Source organism: Amblyomma mixtum, unplaced genomic scaffold (genome assembly GCF_055824585.1).
Source record: "Amblyomma mixtum isolate Tamu unplaced genomic scaffold, ASM5582458v1 scaffold_27, whole genome shotgun sequence".
NCBI lineage: Eukaryota > Metazoa > Arthropoda > Arachnida > Ixodida > Ixodidae > Amblyomma > Amblyomma mixtum.
The window spans coordinates 418,894-439,753 of NW_028317724.1; the positions used below are offsets into that span (position 1 = coordinate 418,894).

Sequence of the window (20,860 nt, forward strand, 5' to 3'; positions counted from 1 at the left end):
AGTTCAGCTTTTATACGCCCCGCTGCATCAGTGCGCCACAGTCGGAGAGCTGGAGTATGCGCACATGCGCCGACGCAGTAACCACTGGGCCCGGTGTGACGAAGTTAGTAGAAGCCAGCAAGTTGCGTTGGCAATCGTTGGCACGTGTTGGCGAACCGGGAAGTCGCGACGGTGATCCAGACAGCCGGGCCAGCTGTAATACGAAAAGTAGGATGAGCGTCGGGCCGATGCGTTCGTGCCTGAATCGTCCTCAGCAAATTGCAGGCGGCGCGCTGGTGTGACGTCCACAGATCCACGCCAGGATGCCAGGATTTCCAAGCTCGTGACAAGCTAGATCTCGGAGCATCTATCTCCAGTCCATCTTCGCCGCTTGGAGCCGCCACCAGCATCGTCCGCCGGCAAGCTATAAATCTGATCACCGAGAGCGTGCCCATCCACTTTGGCAGCAGCGGCAGCGGCAAGCAGTTCAACGCTCTAAGCCCGCACTTCTGTGATATTGCAGGTTAGTAACGACATCATTATTGCGGAACTTTCGCTATTGCTACTGCTGCTGTTGCTGCTGCCACAGTGTGATGTCGCCTGTAGACCAGTGCAGCGTGTGTGAGGAAGAATGCACTGCTTCCGTGAAATCAATGGCATGCAGTGAATGTGGTTCCATATACCATACCGGAAAGTGTGCTGGCGTTTCTGACACCACAGTGAAGTCGAAGGGTGAATCGTATAGACAAGCATGGCGATGCACGCATTTGCCGACGCTCTAAGCCACGTTCGCAGTCAGAAAAGGCGGTGAAGGAGCCTGAAGCGCAGGAAGACATACGCGTGTGGGTGAAAGCCATTAGTGATAAGCTGGATCAATTGCCACCGCTGAAGGAAACAGTTGAGATCTGTTCAATTTATGAGCGAATAATACGATCGGCTTCTGGCACGCACAGAAAAGAATGAGCGGGAAATTGAGGAAGTGAAAAGCAGACACGGAAAGCTTGAGGCACGAGATGAGGTCACGCAACTGAAAACTGAGGTAGACAACTTGGAATGGCAAAGCCGCAAGCTAAACCTAGAGCTTCATGGAATCCCGCAAACAGAGAAAGAAAATCTGTTGGAAAAAATAAACATGTTAGCTGCAAAGGCCGAGCTTCCACAACTCAAGCAAAATGACATTGTAGCTGTCCACCGACTGCCAGCAAAGAAGGACGAAACGCCAGGCGGCGTCAAGCGCGCCTGTACAGGGATCTACTCTACACGAGTCTTCAGGATACCACAAATCCAATAGGAAGGAATGGAGACCTGCGTTCCATATTCGTATCAGTGGACCGCCTCACTGAGTGCTTGTGGCAACAGGAGCTGAAGAAACTTCGAGCCGCCCAACCAAAACGGCCCCCCTCGACGAGGTGTGAAGTCAAGTCCTTTGGCCAAGTTCATCTACCGGATAACATGGATCGCATCCTCGGTCTTGGACCCAAGTTCGCCGCTGAGCCAAAGTTGAGTGCCCCGGAACAGTTGTCCCTTGTTCGACGTGTTTCGCGGTCTGCTGATATCAATGAAGCCGAAAGGTGCATTTCGGATGGGGTTGACGTACTAAATCGCGGTAGTAGTGTAATTCCACGCGTTTCGCTAAGTCGGTCAGCTTCAAATTTGAGAAGGGATAATCTGTCCGTTCTTCCTTCAGATAAAGAAGGTGGGTTTGTTGTGTTGACAAGAGATCAGTTTGGAAAGAAGGACATGGAAGCCGTACTGTCAGTCATGCAAAAGGCGCAAACGGTATCTGGGAAGAAACTACGGTTGGCAGGCAAAGCTCTGTGTAAGAAACTAAACCTTGAAAGATTAGCGAAAAACATCGAAAAAACTAAAAGATTTTTGTTTTTGCAGTTCCTGTTCACCGCAAAAACACACAAAGTGGAGTGTCCCCTAAGGGTGATTGTATCGGAAAAAAGCACGTGGCAAAAATCAGTCGCAGTCTTCCTGCAGAGCAGACTAAATCTTTTAACGATGGACGATCCCTTTCAAATTCGGTCTTCTGAAAAAGTTTTCGAGTTCTTGGAGGAGAATCATGGCAAAGGTATTCTGGCCTGCTCTTTTTACATAACGGATTTATACTACTCCGTGCCACAGGAAAAACTCCTCAGATGTGTGGAAGAGTGCATTGATTGTTTTGGGTCAATAGCTTTTCAAAATGCAGCAGGTTTGTCCGTAGAAGGTTTTCTGGAATTGCTTTCATTTTATCTCAGGTCAACTTACATTGAATGGAATGACCAGGTTTTCATTCAAAAGCAAGGGGTTTGTATAGGCTCTTGTATTGCCCCAGTTCTTAGCGACATAGTTTTAGCTCATTGTGACAGAGTCGTTTCTGACCGCCTGAAGGTTTTTAACAATGTGACTGTTTTTAGATACGTCGATGATTTTTTAATTTTATTACAAGGGTGCAGTGATTTTTCGACCACTGTCAATCAGCTTTTAGCCCTTTTTTGTGAGTGTTTTAATCATTTAGTACTGAAGCATGAAATTCCAAGAGATGGTATTTTACACTTTTTAGATTTTAAGCTAATTCTCACTGACAAATCTACGTGTTGGGAGTACCATCCAAGAGCTAACAAACCCCTCTTACCGTTTCATTCATCTCATACAAAACTTGTTAAGAGAGCAATCGCTAAGCAATGCCTAAATAATGCACTAAAAAATTCGTGTTGCCATTCACTGAGCCATGGTTTCCAAAAGCAAGTGACGCGTCTTCAGTCAGCTGGGTATCCGACAAGCCTCATTGTATCCGTATCTGAAGGAATGTTGAAAACCGTGAAGAGAAAAGACAAGAACCAGATCGAAGCAAATGGAAACAGAACGGTAGTCATCCCCTATTTGCACAACACCTCGCATCGCCTAAAGAAGATTGCGAAACGCAGTGACGTCAGAGTAGTGTTCTCGGCGCCTGAGAAGTTGGAAAAACTAGTCAAGTTGACTAATCCTTTTCCAAAGCCTAAAGAACCATGCGGTATCAAGCACCGGGATCCTTTTGGACCATGTGTTTCTTGTGTGGTCTATGACATTCCTCTATCGTGTGGCTCTAGGTACATCGGTCAAACTGGCCGATGTCTGAACGAAAGATTACTGGAACACAGGAGGAAGGTAGGCAATTATAGAGACGGTAATCTTTCTGAACATTGTCATGATTGTGCTGTAAAGAATAAGAAACCATGTAAACCTGTCTTCAGCGCATGCAAGATTGTGGCCAAACATAGTTGTCAGGATGTGAGAGAGAGATAATAGATGCAGATTTGATTAGAAAAGCCGGTCCATCCTGCGTCAGCGCACCATCTGTCACCCTGACTAAAAAGGAAATAATGTTTTTGGGAGCAGCCACGTGATGTCGGCAGGACTATCAGTTTGACGTCATGCAGCAAGGTGTATATAATTGTGCTTGCGTATCAATAAACCTTCAGTTGAAAGTAAGCGCTCGTGTTGTCCAAGTCTCTTCTCTGTCCGTGTTTTTTTGCGCTTGCACGTGTCTGCTATGAACCAACTAGCCCAAAGGTCTGTGCTCCTAGGCAAAATTTGTCGTTTTGCAAAAAAAGCAAAGCGGGATGAATGGTGGCAGAACAGACGAAAACTGAGCAATGTGGTTGATAAGATGTTTTTGCAGGAAAATATAACAAAGCGAACTCGCGCACTGTTTTTGAAGTGAAAACCTGGGCGAAGATAAATGATTTTAAGTTCGTATGGCACCACAATGGACGGGTTCTCGTGCGCAAAATTGAGGGAGGGAAGGCGGTGGCTATTTCAAGTTCTTGTGACTTGGATAAGATAAAATAACAAGCACGGCAGTTTCTGAGATGACTAACTGATAACCATGGCGGGCGCCGATGGTGAACGTTACGTACTGCCACACAGCCTTGAAAGTCACCTTAGACAAGCCCATAAAAAATCACTGAAGCGCTTTCACCTTATCATACGATCAGTAAAAAATAAAGAAACCGAACTTAGTCTCTATTTCAGCAGTTAGATAACATATTTGACGTGATAATGTTTGCAGAAACATGGAGCACAGATGGCACAAGTGTCTTTCGTTTGCCTTCCTGCCGCACTTTTTACGTCAATCGGGCTAGTGATCGCGGTGGTGGGGTATGCATCTTGATCAAAAGTAGTTTCACTTGCGAGTTACTAGAAACTTTGTAATAAGGGAGTAATTACTCCCTTATTACAAATTTACTCCACCTTGGGGGTTTCCCCTAAACATCTGACCAACACTGTTCCCACTTCGAGTTATTGATCAATTCGCTCTCGCCCTACCATAAGCTTGCCGGCCCGGTTAGCTCAGTTGGTAGAGCGACTGCTCCGGAGAAGCAGCGGTCCCGGGTTCGAACCCCGGACCAGGACGAATTTTTCTTTAACTACGAAGTTTCCGAGAAAGCTGTTAGTTTTCCTTTGTAGCCGTATGGCTGCGCTTGGGTGGATGCCAATGAGTAATTACTCCCTTATTACAAGTTTACTCCACCTTGGGGGTTTCCCCTAAACATTTGACCAACACTGTTCCCACTTCGAGTTATTGATCAATTCGCTCTCGCCCTACCATAAGCTTGCCGTCCCGGTTAGCTCAGTTGGTAGAGCGACTGCTCCGGTGAAGCGGTGGTCCCGGGTTCGAACCCCGGACCAGGACGAATTTTTCTTTAACTACGAAGTTTCCGAGAAAGCTGTTAGTTTTCCTTTGTAGCCGTATGGCTGCGCTTGGGTGGATGCCAATGAGTAATTACTCCCTTATTACAAATTTACTCCACCTTGGGGGTTTCCCCTAAACATTTAACCTACTAGAAACTTTCTGTGTAAGCACAAGTGACTATGAATTCCTGTCGTTGAAATTACAAAATACTGTACTTGCGGTTTGTTATCGACCTCCGAATGGAATGATGACCCCATTTTTAGAATACTTAGATGATTTCTTTTCATTTATAAATAATTATCACTTAGACGTTATATTTGGTGGTGACGTAAATATAAACATGTTAAGCAGTGATTCCGCAAAAGTTAAACTGGATGTTCTGTTGAGGGCGAATGGTCTTGCAAATGTCATCAATCTTCAAACAAGAGTTACTCTGAATACGTCGACATTACTTGATGTTTTTGCTGCAAAAAAACACTGGAGAGAATCACAGCAGGTGTTCTAACGGCTCAGTTGAGTGACCACATGCCTAATTTTTTGTGCGGTAGCAAAAAGTTCCACAAAGAAAAATTCGCCCGCAAATTTAATACAATGTGTTACACCGCAGAATCTTTCGTTATTTCTAGAAAATATTTCAACAACATCATGGGATAATGTGTATAAGAAAACGGATGCATGCGCAGCTTATGAGGAACTGTGTAATATTCCGAAACCCATATATGCAGACTGTTTCCCTTTTGTACAGCCGAAGAAAAACACAAAAATCCGTAAACCATGGATAACGTACATGATGAAAAAATAGCGCACAAGGAACACAAGGGACGGAAAGGAAACGGCCCTTGTGTTGCTTGTGCGCTATTTTTTCATCGTGAATGTTATCCAACTTGCCCAACTTTCCGCTTAAAGGTGCACTGAAGAGGAATCTGAACTTGCCTTTTTGCCGCGGAAACTCGATCTACACGTTCCGAGCTTTCTTAGAAACGTCGATTTATTGCCCTGTGTGGCCAATTTCCGTAATTAAATGGAATTAACGTCCGGCTCCCGCCTTTCTTGTTTAATTCTCCTCGTATGGTGGGCGGAGTCGACCAACGCGTGGAGCGCTTTTCACCCAGTCCCGTGGCGGCTTGCCGCTCTGCCATCGGCGGAGTAATACGTAGTAGTCCGTAGTAGCAAATAGTCCGCGCGTATTTTTATTTCTGCGGGCTTATTTTGCGGCTGTATTATCTGCGAATGAAACTATTTATTCGTGGAAACCTAAAAAACAAAATAAAGCGAAAGCAAAGCCTCCACGGAGCTGGCTGAAAGGAACTTCACGCGTTGGTCGACTCCGCCCACCGTACGCGGAGAATTCAAAAAATAAAGGTGGGAGCCGGACGTTAATTCGATTTAATTAGGGAAATCGGCCACAGAGGGCAATAAGTCGCAGTTTCTAAGAATGCTAGGAACGTGTAGATCGAGTTGCCGTGGCAAAAAGACAAGTTCAGAATCGTCTTCAGTGCACCTTTAAGCATGGATAACCCCGGACCTGGCAGCGAAAATACAGGAGAAAAATACAATGTTTAGCAGGTTTATTAAGAGCAAATACCCAGAATATTTGAAGAAATTTAGAACTTATCACAATTGTTTAGATGAAGAGGTGAAACGAGCACGAGAACAGCATTTTAATAATTTATTCACCTCACTTTCTGGACGGTCTAATGCGCTATGGAGTAACCTACACTCACTGTTAAACTACAACGTTAGGAATGAGTCAGTTCGCGAAATTAAAAACAACGGCACCCAGTTGTCAGGCAAAGCGTTATCTGAGCTTTTAATAATCATCTTGTGAACACTGCTGGTAAAATTAGCGTCCATCTAGAAAATGTTTATTGCAATAGCAGCTCAGTTTTTCTTTATCCTGTTAGCGACGCCGAGGTAACAGAAGTAATATATAGCCTAAATAATAGCAGCGCTATTGATATTGATGGGTGTCAAGTGAAGCCCTTGAAACATGTCATCTCTTTTCTTGCACCCTGCATAAGTTGTGTATTAAATTTATGCCCTGCACAAGCGGTATTTCCACACCAAATGCAAGTTGCTCGTGTTAAGGTACTGTATAAGAAAGGTGTCAAGAATAATATGGGAAATTGCTGACCAGTTTCCATATTACCTGTCCTCTAGATCTAGCAGAACTAGAAATTCTTTGGCTTCTCATTTGAGCCTCGCCCCAAACAGTATATCTGGGTGTCTGCTACCGCCCTCCAAACAGTAATGCTGATTTCTGCGCAAAATTAAATAAAATTCTGTGTGACGTTCCTACATCATACCCTAATGCACATATCCTATTTTTCGGTTACTTTAACTTTCCAAATATTGATTGGCGTACCCAAATGGCTGCTAACACTGAATCAAATTATTTTCTTGACGTATGTCTTAATTCTAACCTTACGCAACTCATTTCGCAGCCGACACGTGTAGCACAAAACTCCGCCACTATTCTAGACCTGATACTAACAAACAACCCGGAAAGCCTAACGTCTGTTTGTTTGCTACCAGAGATCAGTGATCAGAAGGTAATCCATGCCACATTTTCCTTTGCTCCAACACCACGTGTCACTCACAAAAATACTATCGCCCTGTACGATAAAGGGAACTATGAGGCCATAAATAATGAACTAACTGCCTTCCTTCCATCCTTTGAAGCATCATTTCATAACAGATCTCCTGAAGACAACTGGACTATATTTAAAACTAAGGTACGCGAACTAACAAAAAAATTCATTCCGGAAACCACTTTTCATGAAAATCGCCAAAAACCATGGTTCACAAGGTCCATAAAACGAATAGAAAATAAGAAAAAAAGACTTTTCCGCGCAGCCAAACTTAGACCGAGCACTTCAGCATGGAATAAATACTACGCGGCCGAAAAAGATTATCTAGCAGCTATCCGCGACGCAAAGCACTCTTTTTTCCAAAATGATTTGCCTAACATCCTACGTCACAGCCCAGAAAAATTTTGGAAAATAATAAATCACCAACAGCCCCGCGAAGTTATTATCACTAACGAATGTGATGAAATAATCGCAGATGCTGACAGTGCAGACATGTTTAATCACGCATTTTCATCTGTATTTACCAAGGATACCGGCCTACTTTCCGCGTCTACCCTTCCCAGAAACATAACGAATAACATGCCGGCCACAACGTTCTCGGTTGATGGTGTCGCTTCCCAAATTCAAAATATTAAACTCTCCTCATCAGCCGGCATCGACGAAATCAACTCGAAAGTGTTCAAAAATACCAAACATACCTCTGCAAAATTTTTGTGCCTCATATTTTCGCAGTCATTGTCTACAGGTATTTTGCCTCACGACTGGAAGGTGGGAAAGGTCGTTCCCGTCTACAAGTCAGGTAATAAAAATTCCCCTTTGAATTATCGTCCCATCTCACTAACCAGCGTGCCGTGCAAGATCATGGAACATGTCATATACTCGCAAATTATGAACTTCTTAGATACTAGCAACTTCTTTCACTCTTCACAACATGGATTTAGGAAAGGATTTTCTTGTGAAACACAGTTGGCACTTTTTCTACATGACCTGCATGCAAATCTTGACCGTAACATCCAGACTGACGCTGTATTTTTAGATTACGCTAAGGCATTCGATAAAGTACCCCACCGACGCTTGCTGCTTAAACTTTCCCTCTTGAATTTACACCCACATGTCTTAAGATGGTTAGAACAGTTTCTTACTAATCGTACTCAATCCGTGCTCATAAACAGCCAGTCGTCTAGCCCCCTACCCGTAACCTCAGGCGTCCCACAAGGGTCCGTCCTTGGTCCTCTTCTTTTCTTAATATACATTAACGATTTACCCTTGCATGTGTCTTCCTCAATCCGCCTATTTGCTGACGACTGCGTTATTTATCGTACAGTAACTAACATCTCAGACAAAAACGCTCTTCAGACTGACCTTAACAGTGTACAAGAATGGTGCGACCAGTGGTTAATGACTCTTAACCCTAACAAATGTAAGCTCATGTCATTCACCCGAAGTCTTAGACCTTTTCGTTCTGCTTACACAATAGACAACCTACTAATAGAATCTGTACAAACATTTAAGTACCTAGGCGTCACACTATCAACTAACCTATCCTGGAATGCGCATATTGTGAACATCATTTCATCGGCCAACAAAAAACTAGGTTTCCTCAAACGCCACATACGCCATGCACCAAAAGACTTAAAATTACTAGCATATCAGTCACTGATAAGACCTGAACTTGAATACGCATCAGCCATCTGGGATCCCCATCAAAATTATCTGAAGGCTAACCTTGAACAAGTTCAAAATCGCGCTGTTAGATTCATTCATTCCGCATACTCATACGACATCAGTGTATCGTCTTTAAAAGCTGAAATTAACTTGTCACTTCTTTCCCATCGCCGGCGCATTGCTAGTCTCTGCCTTTTTCATAAATTCTTCAACAGTTCATTGCACGAAGCACCCTACATCGTACGCCGCATGCACATATCCCAACGCACTGGTCATCCGCTTCAAGTTGTTCGTCCACGCTCCCGTACCACTGCATTCTCGGCCTCGTTTTTTGCCCGAGCAACATCCGACTGGAACGGCCTCTCCCACCAAGTCGCACCCATTACCTGTCCATCAAGATTCCACCAAGAGTTAACGCAGCTGATGTTAGATTAAACCAAACCTCATGTTATATCTGTAGCCCCACCCCTTATGTAATACCCCTGAATGGGGGTCTTTAAGGAAATAAACTGAACTGAACTGAACTAAACTATCAAAGGCACTTGAAAAAATCAATCTCAAGCGATTTTCAAAATTTGAACAGAAACATAATATAATAGTTGATTGCCAGTATGGTTTCCGTAAATGCCTTAGCACTGAATCGGCACTTCTTGCACCAATATAGTGCATTTTAGACCATATTGAAAAAGGAAACGTCATACTAGGCATATTTTTAGACTTTTCAAGAGCCTTTGACTGATTTGCTGCTTAAGAAGCTGGAAAGGTGTGGGTTTCGGGGCGTAGCTGTCTCGCTAATCCAGTCACACTTAAAAAATAGAAAGAAAATAGTAAACACAGAAGGGTTTTACTCAAATCCTCTAGCAGTTCCTTGTGGCGTGCCGCAAGGCAGTATTTTGCGGCCTTTTCTTTTTAATCTCTACATGTCAGAGCAGTGATATTTGTCATCTACGCAGATGATGCAAGTGTATTTTTGTGATCCAAAGAAACCCATCAAGTAATTCTTCATGCTAACAAAATTCTCGCTAAGCTAGAAAAGTGGACAGAAGAAAACCTTTTAAAAATAAATGTGCAAAAAACAAAGGCAGTTTTATTTCACGCCAGACAGAGAAGGATAGTAATAAATGAAAGTGTCTTACTAAATTCAACCCCAGTTGAAACAGTACCTTGTATTAAAACAAAAGCTGTTGTTTTGCACGAGACCTTGTCTTGGGATGAGCATATCAATTATTTAGCAAATAAACTGCAAGTAGTTGGACTGATATACCGAAACAAAAGTTTACTATCCTCTAATGTAATGATGTTACTGTATAATGCCTTATTTTGTTCAAGACTTAACTACTGCCACTTAGTTTGGGCCTCTACAACACAAGAAAATCTTCATAAAATTCATATTCTCCAAAAAAGGTTCCTACGTGCTGTTGCAAACATTCCTATGTGCTGTCCCTCTGAACCCTTATTTGCAGCATATAATGTATTACCTGTTCCTAAGACATATGACTATCGCCTCAGCAAACAATATAAAAAGGAGGTGAAGAATAATGCGTGTTTTTTAAGCCACCTAGCAAACCTAAACTATCACTCCACTACATATAACACGCGAAAGTTTGAGCGATGGCAAGTTGACACGTGCAGGACTACGTATGGTTTGCAAATGCTAAAAAACCGGCTTCAAAGATAGTTAAACGCACCGCATAAGGACAATATAGAACCCGAGAACATTACTTTCAAGAAACTTCGCGATCACTTTAGTAATTAAAAAAATAACTTAATGTCGCTAGTTCTCTGGTTGTAGTTTCATTTCCGGCGATAAACACTTGTCGGAATTTTATGCTCTCTTTCCTAATGATGCTTTGTATAGGTTATCTGTTTCAATGTAATAACTTTTGTTTTGTTGATTGTGAATGCTGACTTTTATTTATTTTTTTCCGATGTATGGTTTAATCTCAATGCATGTAGTTCTTGAACTTTGACGCGGTTTTCTGAAACGTTGAATGCCGTCGTTTTATGTTTTTTTCCCCTCTCTGTGCTCAAAATAACTAATGCGAATTTCTGTGTTCAGTTATATATTTTGCTGACCACTGTGTGATGTTGCCAGTGCGGGGGCCTGTGGCCTTGTCAAGCTGCCATTGTGACAGCTTTTTCCGCAGGCCTCCGGCATCATGTACGCATGATGTGAATATTATTATTTTAAGAGACTCGGGGCGGAGACCTTGAGGGACATTGACGGCGAGGACATGTCGAAGACAAGTGTAAGACATGAGATACTAAATGAGCAGCTTCTTTCCCAATTTCTTAATGGCCTTCGTGACCCAGTCCGGCGGTTCGCTTTGTCGCGGGACCCCAAAACCTTTTCCGACGCTGTGAAAGTGGCAGCCAGGGAGGAGGAAATTGAGAAGACTTTGCTCACACGCTCCGCGGCTGTCAGGATGCTTGAAGACTTGGAGGAGAAGGGCGGACTCGGAATGCGCTTGGAACGCCTAGAGAGACTCCTAGAGGAAAGCCTCCCAATGCGCAACCAGACTAATGATGTGAAGGCCTGAAAAAAACACTGCAATTTTTGAAAAAAAAAACGGTTTTTTTTTTCGTTTTTTTCAGACGAGGGAAAATGGAAAAAACATTGAAAATTTTACAATGCAATTTCAAGGTTTTACGATTGCTTGCTTTTAGTTTAGGTTTTAGTTATTGCTTTGAAAACAATTACAGCGTGCATCATTGAACGATTGGAGGGCAGTCGTCATCGCCGGTGCCAGGCAGTGCTTTTTAAAACGTTCGTGCTACGAGTACGCGGGTTGAAGGCCAGGTAACATATAAGATCCAGGATTGACTTAAAACACACTAATACTTGAACTCACGGCTGAAGTAGAACAAAACAGTTGAAAATTCTACAGCGCTACACACACGGCATAAATAACATAGCCTGTTGTGCATGTAAGCGGTTTTAGCCAAATACAAGCCTAGCTTCTTGATTTCCAGCGTAGCAGAGTACAGGACATCCGCAGGAATTTGGTACAGGACAGGGGTCTTCAGCGAAGCACGTGACCCCATCTACCTGGTGGCAAGGCCTTTACCCCAACCAGTCGCTAACTCGTCTGGCTTGCCGACTGCTGCAGATACCACCATCATCCGCCAGCTGCGAACAAACTGGTTACGTTTCAGAAACGTCCATACAAGGATTCGCAACACTTTCAGGGGAACGCGTTCGAAAGCTTGTGTATGTGCAGTCGAACGTAGCTGTGGACACAGCTTCAATCCATGCTGCTGCGCGTAGTGCCGCATCCAGCGACAGTGACTCTGAGTCCCATATGGAGTGACTTATAGATAAGTTTTCATGTTCCTTTTCTCGGTGCAATAGAACAAGAAGTTCATTCCACAAATATGGTATTTATACCTCCATATTCGCATGAAGTGCAAATCATTATTTATTTTCTCGGTGCAATAGAACAAGAAGTTCGTTTCCCAATATGACATCTGTAACTACATATTCGACTGAATTCGGAGCATTATTATTGATTGTTGTGCTATTGCAAATAAATCTGTTTTTGTCATGTTTCGCAAAATTTCCAATTTTTCATGAAAAAAGCCCTGAAAAAAACGGTTTTTTTTTCACGCCATTCAAAATTTCTTGAAATTTTACATCTCTAAACCAGACTGAACCGAATGGGGAGCACCGCCAACGCGGTAACTTGGGCGTTTGCTTTTTCTTGCGGCAGGCCGGACATTTCACTCGCTTCTGTCGGACGCGTCAGAAGCCTCGCTGGTCCAGGCCAGGGTCAGGAATCCAGTTTAGTAACCGTCGCGACGAGGACCAGACCGCAGCAAAGGTGCATCCGTCATCAGCCGGGCCGAACGGGGGCAGTAGTGAACCTACGCCCGGAGACGAGCCCGACAATCGAGTGCAAGGAGGCAGGCAGACCCGTGAAGTGTCTCGTGGACACAGGTTCCACAGAGAGCCTATTAAAGCGCTGACAGGTAAAGACTCGAACTCGGAGAATGTGTTCGAAAGATGCGAGAGCCATATAACTCTTATCGGCATCACTGGAGACCGCATAGGCACGTTCGGCGTCTACCGCATACCTTTGGCACTTGGAAGGCACACGTTCATTACTAAATTTTATGTGTGCGACGACAGTGTCATGCTTCCTGTAGCTGGCATCATCGGACAAGACATATTAAGAGACCAACGGATCGACATTTTGTTCATCCAGGGCATGATTCGGGTAGACGGAGCTTATATCCCGATCGATAACTGGGCGCGCGATAGGCCGGCGATACAGGATTACGCGTCCGAGGGGAGCATATCCGTCGCGCTGATCGAGGCTACGGTGCTTCCGGCGATGAGTGAGTGCATTCTGGCCTGTAGGCCTTTGTCTCCCGTATCAAGCGGACAGATGAAAGTGATAGAGGTGTCTCGACTGGAAGTGAATGGGCATGTAGGACAGCCCGCCCTCATTGCAACACGCGAAGACGAGGCTATCCCCGTCAGGATGACCTACCTAACCCATCAGGACATACGCCTCGGGAAAAACAAGCTACTCGGGGATTTGGTAGACGTGGAGGTAGACAAGCCGATTCTAAACGTTAACTCTAAAGAAACGGCAGATGCGCGAGAGAGTTTTCTGAGGATGTTTGAGCTCTCGCACATTGAGGAACAACAGAGGGTCGAAATCGAAGGTCTGATTTTGGAGAATAGCTTGGTATTCTCAACCAGCAGAACGGACCTTGGGTGTTGCCAAGCCATTAAGCAGCGGATAGCCACTGGGGACGCTCCTCCCGTCTACCGTCGAGCCTATAGGATCCCTTTCGCTAAAAGGGAGCAGATGGAAGCACAGATAGGTGACTTGCTCAGGGCCGGCATCATCGAACATTCCACGTCGCCGTGGGGCGCACCAGCGTCACTGGTAGCGAAGCCCGATGGAAGCTACCGCTTCGTGGTTGACCACGGAGACCTTAATAAGGTTACTAGGGTGGACCCCTACCCGTTGCCAAACAATCACGAGTCCCTGTCGCAGCTTGGGAAAGCGAAGTATTAGACTGTTGTGGACATGGCGAGTGGATACTGGCATATAGAGATGGATCCCCGTGACAAATAAAAAACAGTTTTCAACAGTCCTTTCGGGGACTACGAATGGAACCCTACGCCGACGGGACTCGTAAACAGCGCGGCAGTATGGCAGAGAATGGCCGACGTCATACTCCCAGGCCTACGGGGCAAGCTGTGTCATGTGTACCTAGATGAAATCATTATTTATAGTGAGTCCTTTCAGAGCCACTTGCGGGATGTGAAACGGGTTTTCGGTCTCATTAGAGAGGCAGGACTTAAGCTGAAGCCGGCCAAGTGCCAATTCCTGAAACCACAGGTTAAATACCTAGGACATGTTGTTTCGGCCGCAGGTGTCCGGCCTGATGCAGAAAAGTTAGAGTGCGTGAAAGGTTTCCCGCGACCGAAGAGCAAAACAGAAGTCAGCCAGTTCATTGGTCTTGCCGCCTATTACAGGCGTCACATTCCTAATTTCGTTGCAGTAGCCAAGCCACTGACCGCACTAACGAGCAAATAACATTTTTCATGGTCTCATCAGGCTGAGGGACCTTTTCAGGAACTAAAGAACGAACTTGTGGAAGCACCTGTTCTTCGCTTCCCAGATTTCAGCCAACCATTCATACTACTAGCGACTCATGCATCTATGCATGCCCTAGGCGCAGTCCTGTCACAGATTCACGACGGCGAGGAACATCCGGTAGCTTAAGCGAGGAGACAGCTTAACGCGGCTGAGCAGAATTACGGGGCAGCCGAACGAGAATGCCCAGCAGTGTGCGCCACTTTCGTTAATACCTCTTCGGACGCCCTTTCACAATTGTTACTTACTGTCAACCATTAAAGTGGCTAATGAATGTCAGGGACCCGATCTTTAGACTGGCTCGCTGGAACCTGCTTCTCCAGGAGTATAGCTTTGAGATCCTTCATCGCCCGGGGAAGACAAATCAGGACGCTGAATGCGCTGAGCCGCTCTGCCGTAACCCGCGTAACCAAGTTTTTCCCCTCTGTGGAGTGGGCCCATCTATACAGGGTCTGTTCTGAAAGTAGTAGGACTCATTTTTTTAATAAAATTTATTCATGACAATAGTACAAACGATTAGAATTTTTCAAAGCAGCACCTTTCCGCATCTACACGCTGCTGCCAATGAGTTTTCCAGTTTTCGTGCGCCTCCAGGAACGCCTGGACCGGAATGCTGTTTAGCTCCCTCGTCACGGCCTGTTGAACCGCCTCTACCGATCCGTGAAGTTTCCCCTGAGCGTCGATTTTATTCTAGGGAATAGAAAAACTCTGGAGGGGCCAAGTCGTGGCTTTAGGGGCCCTGAGGCAGCGTTACCGCCTTGTGCTGGGCAAAAAATCGGGGTCTTCATTCACATGATGAAGAAGATCCTGGCAGATCACTTTCCGGTTGGCCTTTTGCTCCTCTTAAACACTCCCGGCACCAACTTCCCGCACACTTTCCTCATGGCTAAGTCACGATCTCAAAAACTTGGGTTTAAGGAATGCTCAAGTCAGCAATCATTCTGATACTCATCCTACAATCACTGTTCAGTAAATGTTTCCCTCGCTACACTTCCGGTGTGCCTTACAATCACGGGTTTTGGGTACCGTATAAAACGTGCGGATCGCCCTCCTTCGAAATAAAAGTTGTTAGTTCAGCGCCCTCTGTGTGTCGTCTCTCCTGTGTCCCTCGTCTGCCAGCGCTGCATGTTCAGGATGACAAACCAACTTGCCCAGCAACACACCCTGCTCAAGGATATCAGCAACGCTTGTTTGTTGCGCTAGTTGGTCAACATGATCTCAGGAGAACCAGTGTGCAAAAGGAGAACGGGCGAGAAAGAAGGAGGAGGACAGAAGCGCGTGTGTCCGTGGCGTCCTCCTTCTTTTGTGTCCGTTGTCCTTTTGCGCTGGTTCTCCTGAGATCAAAGAAAGATATGTCATTAGCAATAGGGGTAAGACAGCCGAAGAGCCCTACAACGAATCTATCGCGCAGTTAAGGTAATCGGGACGTTAATTAGAGAGGCAGTACCACACAGCAAATGAGCATCCTGCCAGTAACGAAAGCGAAAGCAAAGAAAGCCTTAGAAGCAATGTGAAGGGGGAAAGCAGCTGGTGATTATGAGGTAACAGAAGATTTTCTGAAGGACGTTGCGGAGATTGTGCTAGAAAAACTAGCGATCCTGTATACGAAATGCCATATGACATCGAGCGTAGCAGAAGCTTAGCAACGCCCTAACATCATCTTAATCCGTAGGAAAGGAAACGTCAACGACTCGAAAAATTGCGGACCGATGATCTTACTGTCCGCTGTTTGCAAGGTATTTACTAAGGTAATCGCTATTACAGTCAGGAAAACCTTGATCAGGCACGCTTTCGTAAAGGATACTCGCCAGTAGAGCGCATTCATACTATCAGGGGATAGAGAATGGTGCGGAATGTAACCAACCTCTACATTAGCAGCTTCAGGGACGACTAAGTAATTCTCAAAAATAGGTTTTTTCAGGGAAAATATGGCTTTATCAGCATAATATTACCGATGGGGGCTTACACGATAAAAACCTGTGAATCGTCTTAAGTGGTAAGCTAGTTAACTCATATTTAATAATTAACTTTTTTAATGATTAGAGTAAGACACCTATTTGTAAATACAGATTTGTAGCCCGTCCTTAGTAATAGCCATATCAGTTTTTAGAATTTAGAAAATGATATTACATTTGGTGCTGTGGCTCGACAAAATTTGGGCTCACTAGTTACGTCCACTGGAAAGGTTGCTTTGCCTGCATGTTTTTCGATGCGCACATATTTATTTATTTATTTATTTATTTACCCAGAGCGTCAAGCGGCATTAAAGCGGGGGAGGGTATACATACGCTACGTAGCCAAATTTTGTCGAGCCACAGCGCCGAGGATAATCACGTTTTCGAAATTCTTAACACAGATATGGTTACTGCTAACGACCGCCTACACATCGGTAATTGCAACCGGTTGCCTAGCTGCCATAGTTGAAAGGTTTATAATCAGATATTAGCTGACTATCCTACTACTTAAGACAATTTAACGGCGCTAGGGGGCCCGCCAGCCATTTTAATATTATTCCGCAAGAGCCATAATTATACGCCAAAACGCCTAGTTTTGAAAATTACTTAGTCTTCCTTCTAGTTACAGACCTATCTCTGTACTTAGTGTTATTAATACCATATTCGAAAAAATTCTTTACAAACGTATTCATCAGTTTCTTGAGAAATATAACATTATATGCCCAGAGCAGCACGGATTTCGCCCACAGTACTCCACCAGCTCAGCAGTCATCACTCTTACCCAGGCAATTAATGATGCTTTACACAATAACAGGCTCGCAGCAATTATCTTTCTGGACATTAAGAAAGCCTTCGACACAGTTAACCATGACATTATGCTAAATAAACTAAAAACATATGGATTTCGCGATAAGGTGCTTGACTTTTTCTCTAGCTACCTCACAAACCGCCAACAAATTGTTTCAATGAAATCTTTCTCTTCATCCCTTCAGCGCCTACACACAGGGGTTCCCCAGGGGTCTACTCTTGGTCCGCTGCTCTTTTTACTGTACGTAAATGATCTGCCCAAGGTATTAGCTTCATCCAAAGCCATCATGTATGCTGATGACACTGCCATTGTAGTTACTGCTCATCATACGGTCGAACTTGAAAGCATAGCAAATATAGAACTGGAAAAAATCTCTGACTGGTTTCTCATAAACAAATTAACAATCAATGCTAAGAAAACTAAATACATACTGTTTCACTCAAAGAAAAAATCAATTCTTTCAACTGATATTACATTAACTATTAACCAGTCCCAGCTTGAGTCAACAAATAATTTTACATATCTTGGAGTCACACTGGATAAACATTTACACTGGCAACATCATATTGAGGCGACTTGCACTAAGATGGCTTCCGGTTGTTATGCTCTTCTCCAGACGCGCGAATACTTTGACATCAATATCCTCCGTGTCCTATACTTCACATTAATACATACTCACCTTTCATATTGCATCGAGTCGTGAGGCTGGACGTATAGCACATACCTAGAGCCTATTAAAAAGTTACAGAAGCGAGCACTTAGAATAATTTCATTTTCTAGTTACACTGTACGCAGTAAGGCACTATTTACTAAACTACGCGTATTACCCCTCAATTTACTTCGTGAGAAAAGAACTGCTGAATGTGTCCATAAAATAATAACAAACAACCTCCCGTTTGACATATCAATATTTAACATCCCGCCACTTCCAACACGGAGCCGCACGTACGGCAATTTTAACTTGCCAGTGAAAAGAAATGTATATGGAGAGCGTCTCCTAGAGTTTACGGGCGTAAAAGTTTGGAATAATCTACCACATGACCTAAAGACTGCCTACAACTTCTCCATTAGAATAAAAAATTATTACCTTAAAAAGAATGACACACTTTGAGTTCATACTTTCATTTTTTAATAGTCGTCTTAGATATTTGCCAGGTATTATTTGCATGTAGCCGAATCCTGATACCTTGATTTATTTACAGATTTGTACATTTGTGTCTATTCTAAGGATGTTTGTGATTAAAAAGTGTGCACTGAAATCATTTTATCCTGTTCTTGTGTGTTGTACCCTTGTGATGCTTTGTAAATACTTAACAGCTATTTTCCCTTCGCTTTTTGTGATGCCTTAATTTTTGTATAAGTTCTACGCGTTTTGTTTGATCTGAGTTTCTTTGTTTATATAATCTGTAATATATGTATTTCTTTTGTTGATGCTCTTACAAGTGTTGAGAGTGATGTATAGCATTCTTTATACTAACTTACTGTCTTTATTTTGGTACATTGTTGCCTGCATGTTTGTATACCTTTTTTTCCATTGGACCCGTTACTAGCCGTTGGCTATGGGTCCGGGCAGTGTTTGCGTACATTTTTTGCAACAAAGACCAATAAATAAATGAATGAATGAATGAATGAATGAATGAATGAATGAATGAATGAATGAATGAATGAATGAATGAATGAATGAATGAATGAATGAAACATCATCATCATCATCAGCCTGACTACACCCACAGCAGGGCAAAGGCCTCCCCCATGTCTCTCCATTTAACCCTGTGCTCTGCCAGTTGTGGCCACTGTATCTCCACAAACTTCTTAATCTTAAACCGTATCCTTGAAACACCTAGAATATAATCTTTATTGATTGCCCGAAAGCATTTCACTCAGTGGAAACATCAGCATTCATGCAGGCATTGCGGAAGCAGGGTGTATAAGAGCCTTATTCCAAAATACTGGAGAATATCTGACCGGGATTATAACTATTATAGTCTTACTTAAAGTTAGCAATAAAATTCCAACAAGGAAGGGCGTCAGGCAGCGAGACACGATCTCGCCAATGCTGTTCACTGCCTGTTTACAGGAAGCGTTCCGAGGCCTGGATTGGGAACAGTTGGGGATAAGAGTTAATGGAGAATACCTGTGCAATTTGCGATTCTCTGATGACATTGCCTTGCTAAGCCACTCAGGAGATAAATTGCAAAGCATTCTCGGTGAGCCAGACAGGCTAGAACAGAACGATGGCTATAAAAATACACAGGAAACCCAAATAATATCCACCAGTCTCGCAAGAGAACAGCAGTTCACAATCCCTTGTAATGTGCTGGAACTGGGAAAAGAATACGTCTACTTAGGGCAGCTAGTGACCGCTCAACCGAATCACGAAAGAGAAACAACTAAAAGAATAAGAATGGGGTGGAGCGCATATGGCAGGTTCTCTCAGATCATGAAAGGCACTTACGAATATCCCTCAAGAGAAAAGTGCAGAACAACTGTATCTTATCGGCACTTACCTACTGGGCAGAAAAGTGGAGGCTAGCGAAAAGGGTTGAGCATAAACTAAGGCCAACGCAGCGAGGTATAGAAATAAAAATAATAGGTGTAACGTTAAAAGACCGGAAGTGGGCGGTGTGGGTGGGGGAACAAACGCGGTTTAATGAGATCCTAGTGAAAATCAATAGGAAGAAATGGGCTCGGGCAGGGCACGTAATGAGAAGGCAAGGCTGATCTTTAAAGGCAACGGACAGGAATCCAAGGAAACGCAAGCGTAGCAGCGGGCGGCAGAAAGTTAGATAGGCGGATGAGATTAAGAAGTTCGCGGGGATATGGTGGCTGCGACTGGCAAAGATTCGGTTTGGTTTATTGGGTTTAACGTCCCAAAGCTACTAGGGCTATGAGGGACGCCGTAGTGAATGGCTCCGGAAATTTCAACCACCTGGGGTTCTTTAACGTGTGTCACAAAATTCGACGCATTTTTGAAAAAAGAAACAAAATCATCGCCGCGCGGACGCATGTCGCCAGCGCGGCCGTAAAACGGGGGAGGAGGAAACCCCTGGATGGCGACTAGCATTCTGTGTGTGTGGCTATAGTGTGGCTGGCCCATGGAGGAAGGAAAGAACTGAGGAGAGGCCCTGACGTCACGTTTTGTGAAGCCGCCCCGTAACCGGAAGTTGGCTCGGCTCTCCTCACTATCTGCCTTCTCCACCGAGCTACGGGGCGGGGATCGCGCGCGGCTCGCAAGCGCTTGGTATCAAAAAAACCGCGCCGCTCGCCGCTACACTCCTACACCTCCCTCCCCGTAAGCGCGCACCTAGCCGCAGACCGGCGCACAGGTGCGGTGAACCTTTTCAGACGCCAGGCGAAGAAAGACGACATTGCGCGCCGCTTATAGCTCAGTTCACCATCCTCCTCGGGCTACCGTACACCCGCCGTGTGGCCTTCGAAATGCAGCTCAGCATCGCCGAGAGCGGCTTCATGTTTCTGTGCTGTTTGGTGAGGTGCGAAAGTTCGCTGATCAAAACAATCAACGCTTCTTCGCGTGTCGAAGCGCGGTTCCGGAGTGCCACCTTTTCGCGATATTCATTTCA

The 20,860-nt window shown here is 44.4% G+C and overlaps 1 protein-coding gene, 1 non-coding gene and 1 pseudogene across 7 annotated transcripts in view; 2 read left to right on the forward strand and 1 right to left on the reverse strand.

Annotated features, from left to right (window-relative positions):
- The window catches only part of LOC149324514 (uncharacterized), a 168,507-nt gene that overhangs the window by 122,616 nt on the left and 25,031 nt on the right, over positions 1 to 20,860 (reverse strand). The gene's annotated exons all lie outside the window — the stretch shown is intronic.
- LOC149324515 (uncharacterized) lies at positions 573 to 3,801 on the forward strand (annotated as a pseudogene).
- On the forward strand, positions 4,292 to 4,366 carry TRNAS-GGA (transfer RNA serine (anticodon GGA)). The gene has a single exon. It is a non-coding gene; the product is annotated as a tRNA-Ser (tRNA).